This window comes from Chiloscyllium plagiosum, unplaced genomic scaffold (assembly GCF_037043375.1).
Source record: "Chiloscyllium plagiosum isolate Xiang-an unplaced genomic scaffold, Cpla_swu_hap1 HiC_scaffold_1, whole genome shotgun sequence".
NCBI classification, from domain to species: domain Eukaryota; kingdom Metazoa; phylum Chordata; class Chondrichthyes; order Orectolobiformes; family Hemiscylliidae; genus Chiloscyllium; species Chiloscyllium plagiosum.
Genome location: NW_028270139.1, coordinates 110637678 through 110660241, shown reverse-complemented (window position 1 = coordinate 110660241; position 22564 = coordinate 110637678). Strand labels below are relative to the sequence as shown.

At 39.4% G+C, this 22564-nt stretch overlaps 1 protein-coding gene across 7 annotated transcripts in view; it reads left to right on the top strand.

The window, feature by feature from the left end:
- Positions 1-22564, top strand: part of LOC122548542 (talin-1) — a 257387-nt gene that overhangs the window by 74410 nt on the left and 160413 nt on the right. For 4 of the 7 annotated variants that reach the window (XM_087989771.1, XM_087989742.1, XM_087989756.1 and 1 more), the window contains exon 2: positions 18784-18860. The exons of 1 other annotated variant lie outside the window; for it this stretch is intronic. The gene's annotated coding sequence lies outside the window, so the exon portion shown is untranslated. Of the gene's footprint in view, positions 1-11169; positions 11325-18783; positions 18861-22564 lie in introns of those variants that run through there. 2 more of the 7 variants (XM_087989745.1, XM_087989757.1) reach the window with 1 other exon arrangement.

Here is a 22564-nt window from a genome sequence, read left to right as displayed (position 1 = left end):
ATTAATTGCTTGATGTGAGTTTTAAATAGTAAGTGAAACATGGTGTGTTTGCTTTGTGCATGCTGCATTTGAACACTCAATACACAGTTCAAAGTACACAGTACAATGCATATTGTCTGAGATTCCTAAGTCAAACGTAGAACTGCAGAATGGGAAAACTTGTTTTGAGTTGTATTCCAGAATTGCATTTATTCTTGTGCCAAATAATTGTGGAACTCCACTGTAATTTAGATGAAAACTATCATGTCTCCATCTGCTTCTTTGCGACAATGAGATTTTATGAAGAATTAATAAATGAATCAATGTTTATCATGAAGGACATTTTTTGGGCTCATTTGAGAAAGCAGTGCCCGGTTTGTTATCCAGGAAGTTGTAATAATACCCTGACTCAAATATGTTTATTATAATGAATACACATCATACATAAATTATTTCTTAATCAGTTTTCATCATACATTCCTTAACCATGAGCATTTTTGCAGGCAGTAGAAATTTGAATTTTTTTTTCATTGGATTTGAAATATGATACAACATAAGAAAATAATTGGTCAAGTTGGGGCAAAGATGGATTTCCATTTTTTGACTTGTAAGTGATATCAAGTGGCAATTGGATATCCAGTGGCAATTACAGTACTAAGCTTGATGGTTCATAGTCTGAATCAAATAGCTAACGTGAACATCCTTTAATATCCTCATCTCTTCTTTGGCTGAGAGATGGCAAATGGAGTTTAATGTGGACATGTGTGAGGTGATACACTTTGGCCGGAGTAATCGGAATGCAAGGTACTGGGCTAATGGTAGGATTCTTGGGAGTGTAGACGAGCAGAGAGATGTCAGTGTCCATGTACACAGATCCCTGAAAGTTGCCATCCAGATTGACAGGGTTGTTAAGAAGGCATACAGTGTTTTGGCCTTTATTAATAGAGGGATTGAGTTCCGGAACCAGGAGGTTATGTTGCAGCTGCACAAAGCTCTGGTACGGCCACACTTGGAGTATTGTGTACAGTTCTGGTCACCCCGCATTATAAGAAGGATGTGGAAGCTTTGGAAAGAGTACAGGGGGGAGTTACTAGGATGTTGCCTGGTATGGAAGGAATGTCTTACGAGGAAAGGCTGAGGGCCTTGAGGCTGTTCTCGTTAGAGAGAAGGAGGTTGAGAGGTGACTTAATAGAGACATAGAAGATAATCAGAGGGTTAGATAGGGTGGACAGGGAGAGCCTTTTTCCAAGTATGGTGATGGCAACCACGAGGGGATGCAACTTTAAAGTGAGGGGAGATAGGTATAAGACAGATGTCAGAGGTAGTTTCTTTACTCAGAGAGTAGTAAGGGTATGGAATGCTTTGCCTGCATTGGTAGTAGATTCGCCAAGTTTAAGTGCATTTAAATTGTCATTGGACAGGCAAATGGACATACATGGAATAGTGTAGGTGGGATGGGCTTCAGATTGGTATTACAGGGTGGCGCAACATCGAAGGCCGAAGGGCCTGTACTGCGATGTAATGTTCTATGTTCTTCGAATGCTGAAGTTTATGCTCTCTTTTCCATATTTCTGCATCCCAAATATTATTCTGAGGAATTAAGTGACTTCCTCAAGTCAGGTATTTTCTTATAGGGGCACATCCAAAGGTTTAAAAATAAGTATTGCCTTTTTGTAGTGCTTGTTGCAAACACCAAGCATCTCAAAGCACTTAATAGTTAGGTCCTTGTGAACAGTAGTCACCAATGTAATGCAGGAAACATGGCAACAATTTGTACAGAACAAGCTCCCACAAATCAGTGTGATAATGATTAGAGAGTCTGGTTTTGTGATGTTTGAGGAATAAATATTTGCCAGGACACTGATTATTTCCACAGGCTTTTTTATGTCCAAATGATAACCAAAAGCACATTGGTTTAATGTCTTCCATGAAAGGATCGCTCTTCCTTTCAGAACATTGCACTTCATTAGAGTTTCAGCCTAGATTTTTGGACTTCAGGTCCTGGAGTGGAATAAGAATCCACAGCATTCTAACTGTGATGAGAATGTTGTCAACTGAGTCATGGCTGACAGTAATGCCAAATTAAAAACCCTACTCTCAATTAGGTCTGAAGAGAGCTCTGAATATTAGCAATGGAACTGCTTTATTTCTGCTCTACCTGCATCTAGTGACATTCTTCATAATCAATCATCTTGGATTTTATCCATGTGAGGGTTGCTGCTGTTTGGAGCCTGCAATCATTATGACTTGGAGGTGCCAGTGTTGGATTGGGGTGGACAAAGTTTGAAAATCACATAACACCAGGTTACAGTGTAATGTTAAAAGATTAAATGGGAATATCTCTCTGAACATTAATGTAATATTAAAGAGTTAGACTGCAAGGCTCCACATTCTGGATATGGGTTGGGGGGTGACATTCCATCTCATAGATAGCATGCAGGAATGTGGATGACCATCCACTGTAATTCACACTTCATTTAGACAGTCATTTGCTACTACTTCCCCTGCTTTTATCAAGTTAAACTATTATTCAATCTCTCCCACCCAGAAATGCTTTCTGGCCATCCTCTGAAACTAGGTATGTTGTACCTGCATCGTCTTGGGGATCACTGAATCAGGAAATCGTCTGCATAACAATCCCCCAGGAATAGGGCAGTAACATTTGCACTATCTCGTCCTGCCATTGTACCTGGGGTAACCTGTGACTGTGAGCAACTGGGGGGTTGGCTTGAGTGGCATGTGACTGTGGGGGAGTGGTCAGAGCATTGCCAACTGACTTGTATGAAGGGGATGTGTTTTTTGCTTGGGGTCTCTCTTCTGACTCGACTTCACACACCTACGAAGAGTATCAGAGGGGTTACTTAGCTTGTACAAGCTTGATTAAACTTTAACTGTTTGCAGAAGTTGGTGTGTGCGAATTACATCTTGTGTGCAAAACCTCGGGAAAAGAACCTAACAGAGTCCAACAGGACTTTAACCTGGTGTTGTGTGATTTTGTTTTAACTACAATCATTATGGTTCAGTGATCTCCTTTGTGCTGAATCAGTTATGCTCTTGAGCACTTCTATTTATTATATTTTGAGGTACTGGTGTTGGACAAAGTCAGAAGTCACATGACATCAAGTTATAGTCCAACAGGTTTATCCAAAATATCAAGCTTTCGCAGCACTGCTCTTTCAGGTGAAAACTGGTTGGACAAACCTGGTGTTGTGGCTTCTGACTTTATTGCGTTTTGTTATAGGTCAGCCTAATCAACCAGAGCAATGGTGGTTTATTAACCAGGCTGTAAGCAATCTCATTTTAAATATGTGTTTTGAGGCTTAACCTTTTTTCTGAGTCCTATTTAAATGACTTTTTTGTGGAACTATGTTTTGGTATTGTGCCTTAACTTCACAAAGATGAAATGCAACACCTCAACAGTGTTAAGTCCTGAGCAGTGCATCAGGCAGGAGAAGAGACTGAAGAGTTAATCTTCATTGTCTCAGACATCCTCAGTATTTCTCAGCAGGTCATCAACTCAGAGGCCTGCAGTATGACATTTTCATTAGCATATAGAGTCATAGAATTGTTAAAGTGCATCATGTCTGCATAATTGATGCTCAGCCAACAGCATCTGCATTGCTTTGGCTATGTTGATCAGTCAGCTGATGGCCATGTTTCTAAAGACCTTCAATGCAGTAAATTAGCCCCCAATCATGATCTAGTTGAAAAGAAATTTGAAAACTAGCAGTGACACCAACATCTGGGAGATGGTTATTGATCAGTTGTGACCCCCAGAGATCACAACCCATCAATGACTGACTGTGTCTCCCAGGTGTTGGTGTCATTGTACATCTGGAGGTGGACTATTTGAAGGCATGTTTGCAGACATATGTGAAATCAAAATGTACTGGCTGAGGAGAGGCTGTAGAGAAAACAAGGGCCAATCATTATGTCCCTTCTCAGCCTGCTCTTTCAGTCTGTCGAAAATACCAGAGTGGGCTCCCTGAGCTACACTAGGTGGTTAATGGAATTGACCACGCAACCAAACAAACAAAAAAAACTGCAGATGTTGGAAACCTGAAACAAAAATAGGAATTGAGGGAGAAACTCAGCAGGTTTGACAGTATCTGTGGAGAGAAAGCAGAATCAACATTTCGGGTCCAGTGAGTCACCTTCAGAACTCGACTAAGTTGTAAACCATCTTTCTGTTAACTGTGGTGCTCCAAAAAGGAATGTTCCTCTAACAGTTAAAACAGTCCACATTAGACTGTACTAAGTAAGTGTAGGTCATTGCACTATCTTCGCTGTATAGTCATCTATTATGAATGTGACTAATTGATGTTGCATCTTAGTAATTGACAACTGCGATTGCATTATTTTGTAGACTGGACCTATGTTGCAAGAATCAGATATGATTGGTACAGGAAATACTTAGACGCCCTAATGTACAAGTTATGAAAGTTCTATCATGGGATTGACTTGTCTCAAATCACTATAATAGTAATTTACAAAGGCTTATTTTGGCAGCACCTTCCAAACCAGTTACCTTTACGACTTAGAAGGCTAAAACAGTAGTTACATGGGAACTTCACCACCTACAAGTTTCCCTTCAAGTCACACGCTGTATCTCTGTTCCTTCACTGTGACTGGGTTAAGGTCTTGGGACTCCCTCCCTAACAGCATTGTTGGTGTCCCTCCACCCCTAGGATTAAGTTCTGATGAACTGTTACTGGACTCAAAACATTAATTCTGTTTCTCTCTGTAGATGCTCCCACAACTAAATTATTGTGTTGCAACTTTTTGTTCAGCAGTATAGTTATATATAAGTAACACTTGCCCTAGCAAATATGGCAGACTATGATTATAAGTGTGTTTGGTAGATGTTTGTAAGCAGTCCTTTCAGGATCCCCTATACCGAACCTGACTAAAGCAATAGTGACATCTAGCAACATATTCAAGATGTAGCAACATTTATTCATATGGCTGAGGTTAGAAACAGGAAAAGAGAGGTCACCTTGTTGAGTTTTTCATAGACCTCTGAATAGTTCCAAAGATGTAGCGGAAAGGATAGCAAAGATAATTCTGGATAGGCGCAAGAGTAACAGGGTAGTTGTTATGGGGCCTTTAACTTTCCAAATATTGACTGGGAATACTATAGTTGGAGTACTTTAGATGGGTCAGTTTTTGTCCACTGAGAGCAGGACACTGACATACTATGTAGATAAGCCAACAAGGGACAAGGTCACATTAGATTTGGTACTGGGTACTGAACCTGGCCAGGTTTTAGGTTTGGAGGGAGGTGAGCACTTTGGTGATAGTGACCACAATTCGGTTATGTTTACTTTAGCATTGAAAAGGGATAGGTATATAACACAGGACAAGGGTTATTGCTGGGGGAGAGGCAATTATGATGTGATTAGGCAAGATTTAGGATGCATAGGATGGGGAAGGAAACTGCCGGGAATGCGCACAATTGAAATGTAGAGTTTATTAAGTATGTACCCGTCAGGCAGGGAGGAAGTGGTCGAGCGAGGAGCCATGGTTTACTAAAGAAGTTGAATCTCTTGTCAAGAGGAAGAAGGAAGCTTATGTTAAAATGAGACATGGAGGCTCAGTTACAGCGCTTGAGAGTTAAATGTTAGCCTGTAAATAGAGAGCTAAGAAGAGCCAGGAGGGGACATGAGAAATCAATGGCAGATAGGATCAAGGAAAGCCCTAAAGCTTTCTCTAGGTATATCAGGAATAAAAGAATGACTAGAGCAAGATTAGGGCCAATCAATGATAGTGGTGGAAAGTTGCACGTGGAGTCCGAGGAGGTAGGGAAAATGCTAAATATTTTTTGTCAGTATTCACACTGGAAAAAGACAATGTTGTCGAGGGGAATGCTGAGATACGGGCTACTAGAATAGATGGATTGTGGTTCTCAAGGAGGAGGTGTTAGCAATTCTGGGAAGTATGAAAATAGATAAGTCCCATGGGCCAGATGGGATTTATTCTAGGATTCTCTGGGAAACCAGGGAGGAGATTGCCGAGCCTTTGGCTTTGATGTTTATGCTATCGTTATCCACAGGAATAGTGCCAGAAGACAGAAGGATAGCAAATGTTATTCCCCTGCTCAACCCCTGGTAATTATAGACCAATAAGCCTGCCTTTGGTTGTGAATAAAATGTTGGAAAAGGTTAGAGGAGATAGGATTTATACTCATCTAGAGAGGAATAAGGGATAATCAATACAGTTTTGTGAAGGGTAGGTCATGCCTCACAAACCTTTTGAGGCAGTGACCAAACAGGTGGATGAGGGTAAAGCGGTTGATGTGGTGTATATGGATTTTAGTAAGGCGTTTGATAAGGTTCCCCACAGGCTATTGTGGAAAATAAGGAAGCATGGGAAAGAGGGTGATTTAGTGGTTTGAATAAGAATTTGACTAGCTGAAAGGCTACTGAGGCTGTGGTTGATGGGAAATGTTCATCCTGGAGTTCAGTTACTAGTGGTATACTGCAAGGATCTGTTTTGGGGTCACTGCTGTTGCAATTATTTATAAATGACCGATATGAGGGCGTAGAAGGATGGGTTAGTAAATATTCAGGTGACATTAAGGTCAGTGGAGTTGTGGATAGTGCTGAAGGATGTTGCAGGTGACAGGGGACATAGTTAAGCTGCAGAGCTGGTCTGAGAGATGGCAAATGGAGTTTAATGCGGAAAAGTGTGAGGTGATTCACTTTGGAAGGAGCAACAGGAATGCAGAGTACTGTGTGAATTGTAAGATTCTTTGTCGTCTAAATGAGCAGAGAGATCTTTGTGTCCATGTACATAGATCCCTGAAAGTTGCCACCCAGGTTAATAGGATTGTTAAAGCAGCATACGGTATGTTAGCTTTTATTGGTAGAGGGTTTGAGTTTCTGTATCACGAGGTCATGCTGCAGCTGTGCAAACCTCTGGTGTGTCCGCACTTGGAGGATTGTGTACAGGTCTGGTCACCACATTATGGGAAGGATGTGGAAGCTTTAGAAAGGATGCAGAGGAGACTTACTAGGATGTTGCCTGGTGTGGATGGAAGGTCTTACAAGGAAAGGTTGAGGGACTTGAGGCTATTTTTGTTTGAGAAGAAGGTTGAGAGGTGACTTAATTGAGACATGTAAGATAATCAGAGGGTTGGATAGGGTGGATAGTGAGATCCTTTTCCTGGGATGGTGATGGCTAGCATGAGGGGACATAGTTTTAAATTGCGGGGTAATAGATATAGGACAGATGCCAGAGGAGGTAGTTTTTTGGAGGATAGTAGGGCCTGCAACAATAGTAGACTTGCCAACTTTAAGGACATTTAAATGGTCATTGGATAATCATATGGATGAAAATGGAAAAGTGTTGGATAGACAGACTTCAAATTGGTTCCACAGGTCAGTACACCATTGAGGGCCGAAGGGCCTGTACTGTGCTGTAATGTTCTATGTATTTACTATCATCTTGGAATTCCACAATCAAGATTTGGGGCATCTTTCTTCCCTGAAAAGAGCTTCCGCAGATGCTTGCGTTCTTTATTGGTAGAATTAATAAAAAAGGAATTCGGTCACATAATGGTGTCAGCCAAGGCTTAGTTCATCAAATACTTAGCACTGAGTTTAAAAAAAATTCTTCAGTAAAGGGTCATGAAACTTGGTAAATCACTGCCCCAGAAGGTTGCAGATTTGCCATCATTGAACATATTTAAGATGGGGATGAAAGAATTGATGGTCTTACAGGCAGCTGAGGGGTATGGTGAGCAGGTGGGAAATTGGCCTTGAAACTTAAGATTTAGCTATGATCTAATCAAATGATTTAGTAAGTTGGAAGGGCTGTCTGGTATAAGGTTATGGGAAGTCTCACTTCAACACAGAGGTGGTACTCCAGGGTAATGTTAAGTCAGTGCCATATTGTTGGAGGTGGCCTCTTTTAAGATGTTAAGTCAAGGTAGTATCTGCCTTAGGTGGATGAGATCCCTTGAAGCAAACCAGGAATCATCCACAGTGACCTGGCCGATAGTGACATGCAAAATGAGCTTGTTACTATCACAATGCTATTCATGAGGGTTCTTTGTTAGTTAGTGTTTCGTAAATTATAGCAATGACTACAGTTCAAAAGGACTTAATTTGGTGTAAAATACTTTAAGATATCTGGTCATTAAAGCAATATTCTGTGCTACATATGCTAAATTTGTCATTGATGTCCTGATCTTTAGATGCGCCTAGGTTGACAGCTTCACTGTCAAGTTATAGCTTATGATGTGACACTGAACAAAGTTTGATTTCAGAAGTGTTGACCACAGAGCCAAAGAATAGTTTAAACTGAGAAGCTCTGACAACTGTGAGCAAAATATAATTTCATACTTGCATTGACCATAGACTTTCAGGAATTGCTAGAGCTTACAGTTGGTGGAGAAAGAGTTGAGCCACTTCTGGAGATCTGTTTAGTGTAAGATGTCTTGGGAAGTAAATGTCTTCTGGATGCACAGCCTGATGAAATAAATTTTTAACCAGCCAGGATTCTACATTTCAAAACTAAGTTGGATGAAATAGGCACCTACTGAGAGACCAGAAGACCTACTTGATGTTAGGAGAAGAGGCATGAACACAACCCAATAGTCAGATGAGGTAGTGAGGTGTCAAAATAAACCCAATCCTTAAGTAGTCCTGCAAACAGGTGTCAATAGGATCCTGTTGATTTGACTTTTTTTGTAGTAAGCTATTTGAGCAAGTGCAGGAGTACAGCTGTGAGCTGTTTACATCAGCATGTAGGAGATCAAAATGCTGGAAATTACTTAGTGAGCCTTCTCTTCTGGGATTAAAGGAATTTTAACCAAATTGAAGGAGAGCGAAACCGTAAATGCAAGACCTGTAAATGGCTAGTTTCTGAGGAGCATTAATATACATAAGGATCTTGGGGACCAAGTCCATAGCTCCCTAAAAGTGGCATCACAACTGGATAAGGTGGTAAAGAAATGCATAGCATCTTTGCTGTATCAGTCAGGCCTTTGAGTATAAAAGTTGGCAAGTTATGCTGCAACCGTATAAGACTTTGGTCAGGCCACATTTGGAGAGCTACATGTGGTTCTGGCTGCCGCACCTTAGGAAGGCTGTGAAACCTTTGGAGAGGGTACAAAAGAGGTTTATGAAGACTTTGTCTGGAATGGAACATGTTAGCTATAAGGAGAGGGATGGATAAGTATGGATTATTTTTGATCATCAGAGGCAGAAGGATGACCTGATAGACATACCGTATATATTTGTGTAAAAGTCAAAATTTTCAATGTTAAATTTATGGCATCGACTATTAAATGGATATTACTTTTGAGGGGCTGAAATTCATGCTACAGTCCTAAATACTGTATAATTAGCAGAAGCCTAATTAATCTCTAAATGCATTTAAAAATGAATTATGGTAATTACTGGACATTGACAATAGAAACAAAAAAAACATTTCCTCCTCTAAACATTTACAGGATAATACCTTGACTCTCAAATGTTGATCTGTTATTTGTGAAGAACTAGGGTTGACTTTTACAATAAAGAGAAAATTCCACATTTTTTGGCCAAATGTAGAGGGTCGACTCATCGAGATCGACTTTTACTTGAGTAAATACGGTATATACAGTTGTGAGCCATAGATAGGGTGACATCAGAGTCTCTCGCAAGGTGGAAATGTCAAATATTAGGGGGCATAAGTTTAATGTGGAATGGTGTTTTCTTTCAGAGGATAGTGGGTGCCTGGAAAGCTGTTAGGCAAGACGTTAGAAACAGAGTAGAGTGTGTGGTCCTGGAAAAACATAGCAGGTCAGGAGCTTCTGAGGAGCAGGAGAATCGACGTTTCGGGCATAAGCCCTTCATCAGGAATTGTTGAAGGGCTTATGCTCGAAATGTAGATTTTCCTGCTCCTCAGAAGCTGCCTTATCTGCTGTGCTTTTCTAGCATCCCACTCTCTACTCCGATCTCCAGCATTTGCAGTCCTCACTTTCAACAAGATGTTAGAAATATATGATAGTGAAGTTTGAGACACTTAGACTCATGAACAGGTAGAGAATAGAGAAATATGGATGATCATGCTTGGCATATACATGGGCCAATCAACTTGGAAAAATTTCAAGACTATTTCTACACAAAGGAGATGATGGGGGAACTGCAGCAGTATAGATCTGAGCAAGTTTGGAGATAAACTAAGTCCACACTGAATCATGAGTTATGCTGAACGTTCAGGTTTGCCAATCCATACTCTGTTCCTGGAGGCTGTATCATATGATCTCTCTCCTCCAATTGTCCCACTGAGCCTTTGTTCCCATTGCCATTATTTATGGGAAGAAAAGAAAAAAAAGTTCAAAAAAAACAAGGAAAAAAAGAACATGTTTTGTTCCTCTATGGATGAAGTGGGAGAAAACAAGCATTTTATTAGTTTATTGCACTAAGAAGTAATAATCTGATATAAATCTATAAATCACAAGAACAATACTCTTGCCAGTTTTAATGTTGAATTATTTCTGTAAGGTCATTAATATTGTATGTTCTTGGATTATATCAGCAATAGTCTACCTTTAAAATTACTTTGGAATGAAGCGGCATGAAATCTATGTTTCAAAATACTGTGCTCCGTGTATGTCAGCTTGCATGGCATGTTTCTTGGCTCCAGCATTCAACATAACTTGGCTGAGTTTTAGTTACGCATGTTTTTTTGATGTTATTGATGTGTCCCATTGAACGGAGAACTGCTGTGGAGGCAGCATTCACCCATTTGAATCGAGCATTCCAGTGCTTCACAATTAATTAACGAAAGTCCCGAACTGGTGCATCTGTAGACAAAGCCATTTTTATTCTGCCCTACACATTCTCCAAACTGCAAACTGAAGTGCTGACGGTGAAGAAGAGGAGGGAAGAAATGCTTCATTGCATGTCAGTTTGTTTAAAAAAAAATGTAGTTCAGTTGTATCAGATACTACTTTTCCTGGTGAATGATGCCCTTTTAAAGGCATGCTGGCAAAAGCAGGAAGTGACTACGTTGTTAGTGGTCAAGCTAATCATCATCAAGGGAATCAGTTCCTATGGAGGCATTCCAAGCATACTACTCATTCAGGGAGTAAGCAGCATATAAACTGCACTGTGGAATGTCTGATGAGGAAATGCGGCTGCTTAACATCCACAGGGAGTGTACATTTTTATGTGATGCATAACAAAATTATTGCTGGGCAGTTCATGTTTGTGATTGTTCACTGTCTTTAAAGTTCCTTCTGTTAAGTACATCAAGTCTACAGGGAAAAAAAAATGACCGTTTCACCATTATGTGAAAGTTTCAAACTCTTAGAAGATTGAAAATGCAGTAAGATCATATGAAGATCATATGCTGTAAGTTTATCATTCAGTTGCACCAATTTCCTGACTCAGCCAAGCTACTGAATGTTAAAATCAGAAATGTAATGCTAAATGGGAAAGGGTGAATAGAATATATTTCATGTTTCTTTTAATGACTGCATATCTTTTGAATTTGGCAAGTACCTGAATAGGGTATTTTTGTGGTTGGAATAGCACTGTGTAAATGCAAAGTAATTTCTGATTGTGTGGTTGATCAGTAGTTGAACTGCTTGAGAATAGCCAGTAGTTCAATCCCTGTTCCTCTCGGGAGTCTTGTTTTTTTAAAAAAAGGTAGTTTGAACAATCCAACCACTTTTATGGATCAGCAATCCATTGGTTGCTAATTTATTTGGTTCTAATCATGCCTACGTCTGTCTCTGCTTCAACCAACCCCCTGCCCCTGAAATGAAACAATATGCTCTTTCTACAATTCCAAGTTATGCTAAAAATTAGTCTTGTGCACAATTACCTCATCCAAACATTTTAGCACTAACCCATCTTGCTATGATGTTGTTTGACTGTTTCTGCAAGGGGAGATATTTTTATTTCTTAAATGGCACTGAAGTTAGTGTTGCCTTTGGAAAAAGCAGAATAGAGATAATCTGTTTTCTTAAATAACTTCCTAAAAGGTATAAATAATATAATTATAGAAATGCTTTTATTTAATCAGAAATCAGCATTCTTAACTGCATGACATAGAAGCAATCTTGGGTAGCTCTTTAAATAACAATTTAAAGTTCCTTGTTTGAGTACAGAATTAGAGGGCATAGGTTTAAGGTGAGGGGGGGAAGGATGTAAAAGAGACCTAAGGGGCAACTTTTTCACAGAGGGTGGTGCTTGTATGGAATGAGCTGCCAAAGGAAGTGGTGGAGGCTAGTACAATTACAGTATTTAAACGGCACCTGGATGGGTATATGAATAGGAAGGGTTTAGAGGGATATGGGCCAAGTGCTGGCAAATGGGACGAGATTGGGTTAGGATATCTGGTCAGCATGGACTAGCTGGACCGAAGTGTCTGTTTCCATGCTGTACATCTCTATGACTCTCTGACTATCTTCATTTGTCCCTAAAAATTGTCTTTCCGTATAAAAGTAAGCATTCCTTTTTGATTTTTTTTTTGCTTTTTGCTAAACCTAAATGAAATGCATAATTTATTTGAGTGAATAAAGCAATTAAAATATCAACAGTAATTTGTTTGTTTTGCAATTATGTTGAGCCTCTCAAATGTTAATGATTTGAAAAATTCCCAAATCTACCTGACTTTTAGACCCAGGTTGTCAGCAAGCACAGACCAGGTTTTTTATATTTAACTAGGTTTGCCATTCATTAGAAATAAATAGATCGCAATGACGGATGAACCATTGTGAGCTATCAGCGTATAACTTTAGGTAAAATTCTGTCCTGCTATAAAACCTCCCCTTGTTACACACTGACAAATAAAAGGGTACTCTGGGTGGTGAAAAAGATGAGAAGGGCGGCAGACAAGTGACGAGGGAAAATAAACTGGCTATTTTCAGGCTTGAAACTCTTAGTGCAGAACATAAACAGTTTTGTTTCAGAACTCTGATGGCTTCATGTCTGACAGTTCACATCACCAAGCTGTTCAGCTACCTAGAAGCCACTCACTTAGTTGTTGACTAGTGGTTGTTAATCTACATCAGTTGTTAATCTACATCAGTTATCAATTAGCTACTTGTCGCTGGCCAAATCTCTCTCTCTTTGTATCAAGACTTCTGGCTGCAACTCATCTGTAACTAAGCTTTCCTCTAATGCTTACACAAACAGCTGTGTAAATAGCACTTACTTTACGTGTCAGGTAACTTTTAAAAAGTGCAGCAATCTGTCAATGATCCTTAGTTTATAAACCAGTACTTTTCATACTTCAGTACCCTATCAAAAAAACATCATAAACTTCCTCCAAATTAATGGAAATTGATGAACTGAAAGGCACTACCTGAAAGGGAGGTGTAAGTTAATACAAGCAGCTCTTCTGTATGATTCTATGGAAAGGGAATTGAATACATACTTGGATAAAGCAAAGAAAAATATTATTATGAAGGAAGAAGCAGAGGTGTGGGAATAATTGGAATGCTCCTTCAAAGAGCCAGCACAAGCTGATCATAAGACCATTCGATATAAGAGCAGATTTAGGCCATTTGGCCTATTGAGTCTGTTTCACCATTAGATTATGGCTGGTATGTTTCTCAACCTCATTGTCCTGCCTTCGCCTCATAAACCTTGATCCCCTAACTAATCAGAAACCTATCTGTCTCAGTTTTAAAGACATTCAGTGACATAGCCTCCATAGCCTTCTGTAGCAATTTGTTCTAAAGATTCACCACCATCTAACTGAAAAAAATTCCTCCTCATTTCAATTGTAAAGCATTGTCCCTTCACTCAGAAGCTATGCCCTCAGGTCCTAGTCACAAGTGGAAACATCTTTTCCATGTCCACTCTATCCAGGCCTTAAGTATTATGTACGTTTCAATGAGATCCTCTGTCATCCTTCTAAACTCTGAACACAGACTGAGTCCTCAACCGCTCCTTAAATGACGAGCCTTGCATCCCGACATTATTCTTGTAAACCACCTCTGGGCTCTTTCACTGTCAGCTCATTCTTTCTTAGATACGGGGCCCAAAACAAACACAACATTCCAAATGAGGTCTGACTAGCCTTGTACAGCCTCGTTTTTGGTCTTGCATTCTCGTCCTCTTGAAATGAATGTTTGAAACATTGCATTTGCCTTCCTAACTGCCAACTGAATCTGCATGTTAACCTTAAGAGAATTCTGAACTAGGACTCCTAATACTGTATTCTGCACTCTATTATGTTACCCTGATGCACTATTATAGTACAATCTGCCTTTAAACCATATAAGACAACACTTGTTACTGTACCTCAGTACATGTGACAGTAATAAATCAAACCAAATACATCAAATCAAATTGGACAGTGAAGAAGGTTATCCATGATTATAAAGAAATATTGATTGATGAGATCAATGGCCTGAGGAGTGGCAGGTGGAGTTTAATTTGGTAAAGTATGAGGTATTGCATTTTGGTGGCACAAACAAAGGCAGGGCTTATACAATTAAAAGTAGGGCTTTGGGTAATGTAAAATAGAGACTTAGGGGTTCAGGTACAAAATTCTTTGAAGTTTGCATCATAAATACTTTGTCTACATATGATATTTAGCACACTTACCCTAAAGTACCCTAAAGCACTCAGACCCTAAAGTACAAGACTTGGGATGTCATGTTGAGTTGTAGAGGACATTGGTGAGGCTTCTTCTGGAGTACTGTGTGCAGTTCTGTTTGTCCTGTTGTGGGAAGGATTTTTATCAAACTGGAGAAGCTTTAGAAGAGACTTATCAGGATGTTGCCAGGAATGGAAGGTTTTATTTTGAGGGATAAGCTGGGACTTTTTTCATTGGAGGATAGGAGGATCTTCGAGGTTTTTAAAAGTCATGAGTATAGATAAGGTGAGATGACAAGGGTTTTTTCCCTAGGTTGGGGGTGTTCAAGACTAGGTGACATATTTTTAAGGTGAGAGGAGAAAGATTTTAAAAGGACCTAAGGGGCAACTTTTTTTACACAGTGCTTAGTGTAAAGTAGTGGTGGATGCAGGTACAGTAAAAAAAGTTTAAAAGACATTTAGATAAATACTTGAATAGGAAAGGTTTGGAGGGATAAGGGCCAAGCGCAGGCAGGTTGGACTAATTTAGTGTGGGATTATGGTTGGCATGGACTGGTCTGTTTCTGTGACTCTAAGTCTCTTTATGCTTCAAATTTCTGAGACTATCCCAATTAGTCTATGGCCCTGTTCTTTCCACCAAAGTGCATAACCTCATACTTTCCCACATTGTACTCTGCCACTTTTTTGCTCACTCTCCATGCCTGTCCAAATCCTCCTCTTGCTGCTTTGCCTCCTCAACGCTATCTTTTCCTCCACCTATGTTTGTGTCATCTGCAGCTTAGCAACAACGGTTTCAGTTCCTCCTTCAGACTGTTAATGTATAACATGAATAGCTGTGGTTGCAAAACTGATCCCTGGGAACTCCAGTGGTCACTGGCTGCCATCCTGAAAAAATATCCCTTTGTCCCCACACTCTGCCTTCTGCCAGTTAACCAATCTTCTATCCATACCAGTAACTTACCCCTAGCACCATAGACTCATCTTATTTAGCAGCCTCCAGTTCGACACCTTGCTTAAAAACTTTCTGGGAATCAAAGTAGATCATGTCCACTGGCTCTCCTTTGTCTAACTTGCTCATTGCCACCTCAAAGAATTCTAGCACTGCTTGTCAGGTATGACCTCCCCTTGGCAAAATCTTGCTGACTCCACCCTATTTTACTGTCATTCCAAGTGCTCTGCCATCTCATCCTTAATAGTGAACTCTTAGTAATGAGGTTACCAGCCTGTAACACCCTGTCTTCCGCTTGTCTTCCATCTTATACAGAGGTTATATTAGCCATTTTCTAATCCTCTGGAATTCTCCCTGACTCCAGTGATTCCTGAAAGATGCCAATGCCTCTACAATCTCTTCAGCTATCTCCTTCAGAACTCTGAGGTGTAGTCCACCTGGCCTGAGTGATTTATCCATCTTCAGGCCTTTCAGTTTCTCCACCACCACCTCCAATGGTGTATGTAATCTCCATCACTGCTCTACGCTGTTGTGACTATCTTGAAGTTCTCGTACTTATGTTACTGGTTTATTCAAATGATTTTAAATGCTCAGAATGGTTGTGCTCCTATTTGAACTCCTTAGTACAACTGAATGTACAACTCCACACAAATGGAGGTACGAGTTTGAGATAAGGGTGACAGGAAACCTGCACAGGATAGTAATGAATCAGTTGAGATTTTGACAAATCAGCAGCTTCATGGTCACTTATTAACAGTTTTTCTACTCTTCCCCATATTTCATGAGGTTTGAACACCTATGCTGTGGATTAGTAGGCTTGTAGTGCACTCCCTAAACTATCCCTTGGATAAGCTTTAAGGTTTTTTTAGTATTTGAGTTTTTACTTGATAGAAGTACATATACATTATACATACATACATTGTTAATATAAATAATATCTCTATTTGATCATTGTTGTCTTGAAGGCTAGTAAATGGCTAATTTTATTGTTTAGTAAAATAAGTTCGGTCTCGAGTGTCTGAGAAAACAGAATTATCGTAGATAATTATTCCAGATGTTAAATGTTGAACCAAGATTTTGCCTGCAAGTTTGGGAGTTCAGGTGGCAATATTATGTCTTCTGGTTCCCAGAATTCAAAATAATTGTAATATATTAAACAGATGCAGTGCTAACATCCACTGTATTTCTCACCCTGTGCTGTTGAATGTGTAGGCAGCAATACAATTCCTAATCTTCTCCAAATAATGTAACAGTCTTATTCAAGGTATAATAGTGCTTCTAAATGCAGAATGTTCCAATGTCATACACAAGTTTAACCAAAAACATCATAAATCAAGGTATGGGGTTTAGTATACAAAATGGTGAAATGTTTGACAACATAATAGTCGTTAAAAGAACAAGACATTGTATTCCATGTTTCTGTACAAAGCTTGACACATAATGTTGTTAATCAAGAATGACATGTATAGTTATAGGGTCATATAGCATAGAAACAGATCCTTCAGTTCAACTCTTCCATGCCAGCCAGATATCCCAAACTGAGCTAGTCCCATTTGCTTGTGTTTGGCTCATATGTATCTAAACCTTTTCTATTCACGTACCTGTCCAAATGTCTTTTAAATGCTGTAATTGTAGCCACTTCTATCACTTCCTCTGGCAGTTCATTCCATACATGCACCACCCTCTGTGTGGAAAAACTTGCCCCTCTTAAATCTTTCCCCTCTTATCTTAAACTTATGCTCTGTAGTTTTGGACTCCCCTTCCCTTGGAAAAAGACCATGGCTTTTCACTTCATCTATGCCCCACATAATTTATAAAGCTCTGTGTCACCCCTCAGTCTTCTGATGCTCCAGGGGAAAATGTCCCAGCCTATCCAGCCTCTCCTTCCAACTCAAACTCTCCAGTCCCTGCAGCATTTCTGCAAATGTTTCCTTTCTAGTTTCTCAATTGTTTGAGAAGACGTTGCTGTGGGCGATCAGGATGAGAAATGGATTTGCATGGAGAGGAGGAATAGTAGTGGAAAGAAGTCACTTGTAGGAGTGTCTACAGGCCCCTTAATAATTACCGCAAGATGAATTTTTGGGTGCTTTGCTTTAAAGAATCTTTCTTTAAAGATTTGAAAATATTCTGTTCTTAGCAACTGCTCAGCATTGACTCAGATGGAAAGGTACAAGATTGGTGTGATTGGAAAAATAAATTGCTTTTGTGTTGCAAGCTAGTGAAGCTGTATGCTAGTACCTCCACCCCACCTAACACATCCATTTAGCTGATGAGGAATCATGTAAATTGTTAGCTCCCCCTCCCCCCAACGTTCTTTAGAATTCTCCAGGCCATTTCAAGGTCACGTATGTGCTGTTTTTATTCTATTCATTAAAATTTAAAACAAAACTGCGCATCAAGTATTCGATTTCTACCTTGGGATTGTATCTAAGAGCCAAGTTCCTTTTGTTGTTTTCTCTTGCCGAACAGACTGAGGGAGCAGTCTAGTACCCTCCTGCACCATGCAGGCACCGTTATCAATGGCATCTGTGATAATATCTGTGTTGATGCAAACCTCTACAGCAAGTTGGAAAATTGAAGAAATAAGTACATTTCTCCGTACCTAGGTTGGCATTATGTTTTAAGAAAATGCAGAACTGAGTTGGATTCCATTATTTAACAGGCATCAATTAACTGTACTCTATTTAGAGTTTTTGAAAAGATTTAACTGCACTATGTATTTAACAGGCCAAGAAGTCATGAGCTATGGTGCTGGGTTGATTTTCGAGAAGAAGGTGAAAACAGTTGTGTTGCCAGTATCTAGATATATAATTGTTACCTCCTTTGCTGTTTTTTTAATTTCAAACATTTGATTATAAAATCAAAGTACAGTATGATGCATTAATTAAAATTAACGTTTCCACTATAGACAGAGCATTTGCTGTTAAACTACCTAAAAATGTAATGTTAAAAATTAAAAACTGTACATAGCTTTATCTGAAAAGAACATAAGTAGGGCAAAACAGGTTGGCAATTTGCAAAGAGATTGTTATTTGTCTAAAATTGTCCCAACTTTAATAATGACATGCCACTGTAATTAGGTGTTTCCATAGAAATCTGAGTTTTGTGGTACTGTGTGCATTGTAGTTTTAAACCGTGGCATTACAAACACTGTACCTTTTATTTTTAAGGTACATTTGTGCCTCGGCAAATGATTTTGGAATCAGTAGTAAAAGTACACTCCCACCTTTTTGAAAAGTGGTAGTGAAATTTGAAATATTTTTACCTTTGCTGTGATTTAATAATTTTTGGTTTTGTTTCTTTTCTCAGAACTAAAGCTGGAGAAGTCTGCATTTGTGTGCAGAAGACGAAGTTTTGGAATATAATTCCCTACTTGTTTCTAATTGGTAAGGTTGCACAATGCAGTATAGTTTTTTAAAATACTGTAGGCTCCAAATAAAGCTAAATGCTTTTTGGTTTGCCTTGACTTTGGCACTTGGCTTTCATTATTGTACATTTTAGCTTATTTTCAAGATAGCTCCTTTCTGTTGGTCTTAGATTAATATTTTTGATTGGTGTATATGCAAGATATTAGACATTTTCAAGAATGGATGTTCTCCTCCAGAGTGGGGGACTAGCTTTCCTTTGAGTGCATCTATATTAATAGTTGTCCAGTATTTCGAACTTAAGCATGGCTTAAAGACTAACGCATTTTGTAGAAGCTTTTGACTTGAACTCGTGAAAACTTCGACAGATTATCTTTATCAGCAATTCATCTAAGTTAATCACTTCAACCACTTGCTTGTAGAAAATTCCATATTCTCAACCCCTCACACCCCCTCTCTCTCGCCCCACCCCCCTGCCCCCTCTCTCTCATCTATTTTCACATGACCCTGACATCTGATTTTATTGACTAGTTTATTGTGGGACAGCTTTAAGTGCTGTTTGAAAATACAGATAAGTTACTTTTACTGCATTATTTGTGTCTATTCTCTGTTACTCAAAACAATCCAATAAGATTGGCCAAGCAGCACTTTTCCTTTTCAAATCCATATTGACTATTACATTATTATGTTTGGTCTAGATATCCTGCTGTTCCCTCTAGTAGGTATGCTAAGTTGACTAGTCCACACCTCCTTGGATATCTTCTGTCCCGCTTTATATATAGAGATTGAAAACACTTTCAGTTTATAGTTTCACCTTACAGTAGAGGAATTGCTGGAGGTCTTAGAAAATACCAAAGTGGAGAAATCTCTGTGCCTGGACATTGTGGGAATTTAGGGAGGAAATTACAGGGCTCCCAGCACAAATATTTGTATTGTCTATAAATATGGGTGATGTGCTGCAGGGTGGCTACTGTTGCCTCTTCATTTAAGAGGCTGTAAGGAGAAGTCTGAGAGCTATGGGCCCGAGAATCTGACATCAATGGTGTATAAACTGTTGGAGGTGATAAGGATAGATATGATCTACTTGTGTTTGGAGAGGTAAGGATTGATTAGGGATAATCAGTATGGCTTTGTGAGAGGGAAATCGCGTCTCGCAAACTTGATAGACTTATTGAGAGCAGAGCAATTGACGTCATTTGCTTGGACCTTAGTGAAGCCTTTACTTTTCCGCCTGGTAGACTAATTAGCAAAGTTAGGTCACAAGCGATTCAGGATGAGCTTGCCAATTAGAATCAAAATTGGCTTTATTGTAAGAGACAGAGGGTGGTGATAGAGGGTTATTTTGGGTAGGAGGCCTGTGACCAGCAGTATTCCACAGGCTCTGGATCCACTTTTGTTTGTCACTTATATAAATGATCTGGATGCAAATATAGACAGCATTTCATTTATATTTTATTTATTTATGGAAGTTTTTAGTATCTGTTTTTATGTGTTGCTAGTCCACTCTCAGTCTAATTTCTCCTTTTATTACACTTCAGTGTTTTTCTTAAAAAAATTCTTCTGGCTGACTAATTTGCATAGCCTTGTTTACCTATCAATTTGATATTATTCTTAATTCAGTAAAGATGCATTCTTTTTGTCTTTATTTTTCTCAGTGGAATATATCTTTGTGACTCCTATTATCTCTTTAACTGCCTGCCACTGCTTCTATACGATTTTACCTTTCGTCCTAATTCCCAGTCCAGTTTAGGAAATTCTGTCTTGTCTTCTGTCTTCCCTTGAACTTGTCTTTATTAAGTTAAAACTAGAGAGTTTTAAATTTATTCTTCACAAACAGAATGCTACTTTCAGAATGCCCCTTTCAATCATGTTATGTTCACATTTACTCAGGATCGTTTACTGAGGCCATTAATTAATCCTGTCTTTATTGCATGCATCAGATCTATTAAAACCCGCACCCCAGTTGTCTCACACTATTATTCAAAGAATCTGTCTCTGATGAGAGCATTGAAATAGAAGTCATCCTCCTGGCTACTTCTGTCAATTTGGGTTTTTTGAATTCATATGAAAATTGTTGAGCTACATTCTTTCAAATCATCATTTTTTCTTGATTACTATATTATGCTACGTTGTAGTTTCTGTTAACGGGCCTCTAGATACTCCCTCCAGTGACTTTCTTGCTTTATTTCTTTTATCCACCCTAAGTATTTCTACATCTTGATCCTCAAACCTAAGATAATTTGTGCAACCACGCTGGTCTTATTCTTTACTTGCAGAATTGCCTCATCTCATTTTTCTTTTGAACCACCCGAATGTCTTGTACCTGTAAATGTTAAGGTCCCAGTCTTGGCCACCTTTATAGTTATCACAAATACATATTTACCAAAACCATTTGATTCTGTCTTTACTACCAATTCATTAATCTTGCTGAGAATGCTGAAAACATTAAAATGACCAGCTTTTACTTCTATCTGTTTACCATGTTAGATTACTTAGTGAGGAAACAGGCTCTTCGGCCCTACAAGTCCACACTGACCTGCCGAAGCGCAACCCACCCAGATCCAATCCCCTACATTTAGATCCCAGATCCCCAATCACCTAACAGTATGGGCAATTTAGCATGACCAATTCACCTAACCTGCACATTTTTGGACTGTGGGAGGAAACCAGAGCACCTGGAGGAAACCCACGCAGACACTGGGAGAATGTGCAAACTCCGCATAGGTAGTCTTTCCTGTTTGCTGGGTGTCTCTTATATTTGAATGTTTTGTCTGTCTCACTCACACCTTGGTTATCGTTATTTGTATACTACACTGCACTATTATTTTGTCATCTTTTGTTCTCTTAACTTCCAAGTTTCTTGGCATGAATCTCCTATTCTCCCATTTGCCACCCATGCCATAGTCACTAACCAATATTTAGTTTCATGGTCTCCCTACAGTCCTAGCTATCTAGTAATGTAATTTGCCTAAACCCTGTCTTTAGTGTAGATTACGTGAAAACCTGTTTTCTTTTCCTTGGACCGACACCTGTGCTTCATGATTTGAACCCCACTTCTCCCATTTGAACTTTTGATTCAAGAGAGTGAGGGGGCAGAGCTGAGTGGTGGCCATCACCAAGGGCAAGGTGCTAGAAAAACTGAATGGCCTGAAAGTGGATAAATAACCTGGACCAGATGGACTACACCCCTGAGTTCTAAGGGAGATCGTTGAATAGATAATGGAGGCGCTAGTGGTGGCCTTTTCAGGAATCTGTGGAATCAGGGAGGGTTCCAGGTGATTGGAAAATCTCTAACGTAAATATCCCTGTTTCAAAAGGGATTAGGACAAAAGATGAAACATTACATATGGTTAGCCCAATATCTGGTATGGGTTAGATTCTGGAATCCATTGTGAAGAATGAGATTTCTGAAAACTTGGATGTGTATGGTAAAATATGGCAAAGTCAGCTTGGTTTCATCATGGGGGGGTCATGTCTGACAAATCTGCTAGAATTCTTTGTGAAAGTAATGAGCAGGTTAGACCAAGGAGAGCCAATGGATGTTATCTCCCTCGGCTTCAAGAAAGCTGTTGACAAGTTGCACAGGAGGCTACTGAGTAAGATAAGGGCCTGTGATGTCACGTTTGCCCGAAATGTCAATTTTCCTGCTCCTTGGATCATGCCTGACCTCCTGTGCTTTTCCAGCACTACTATAATCTTGACCCTGTGGTATCAGAGGCAAGGTG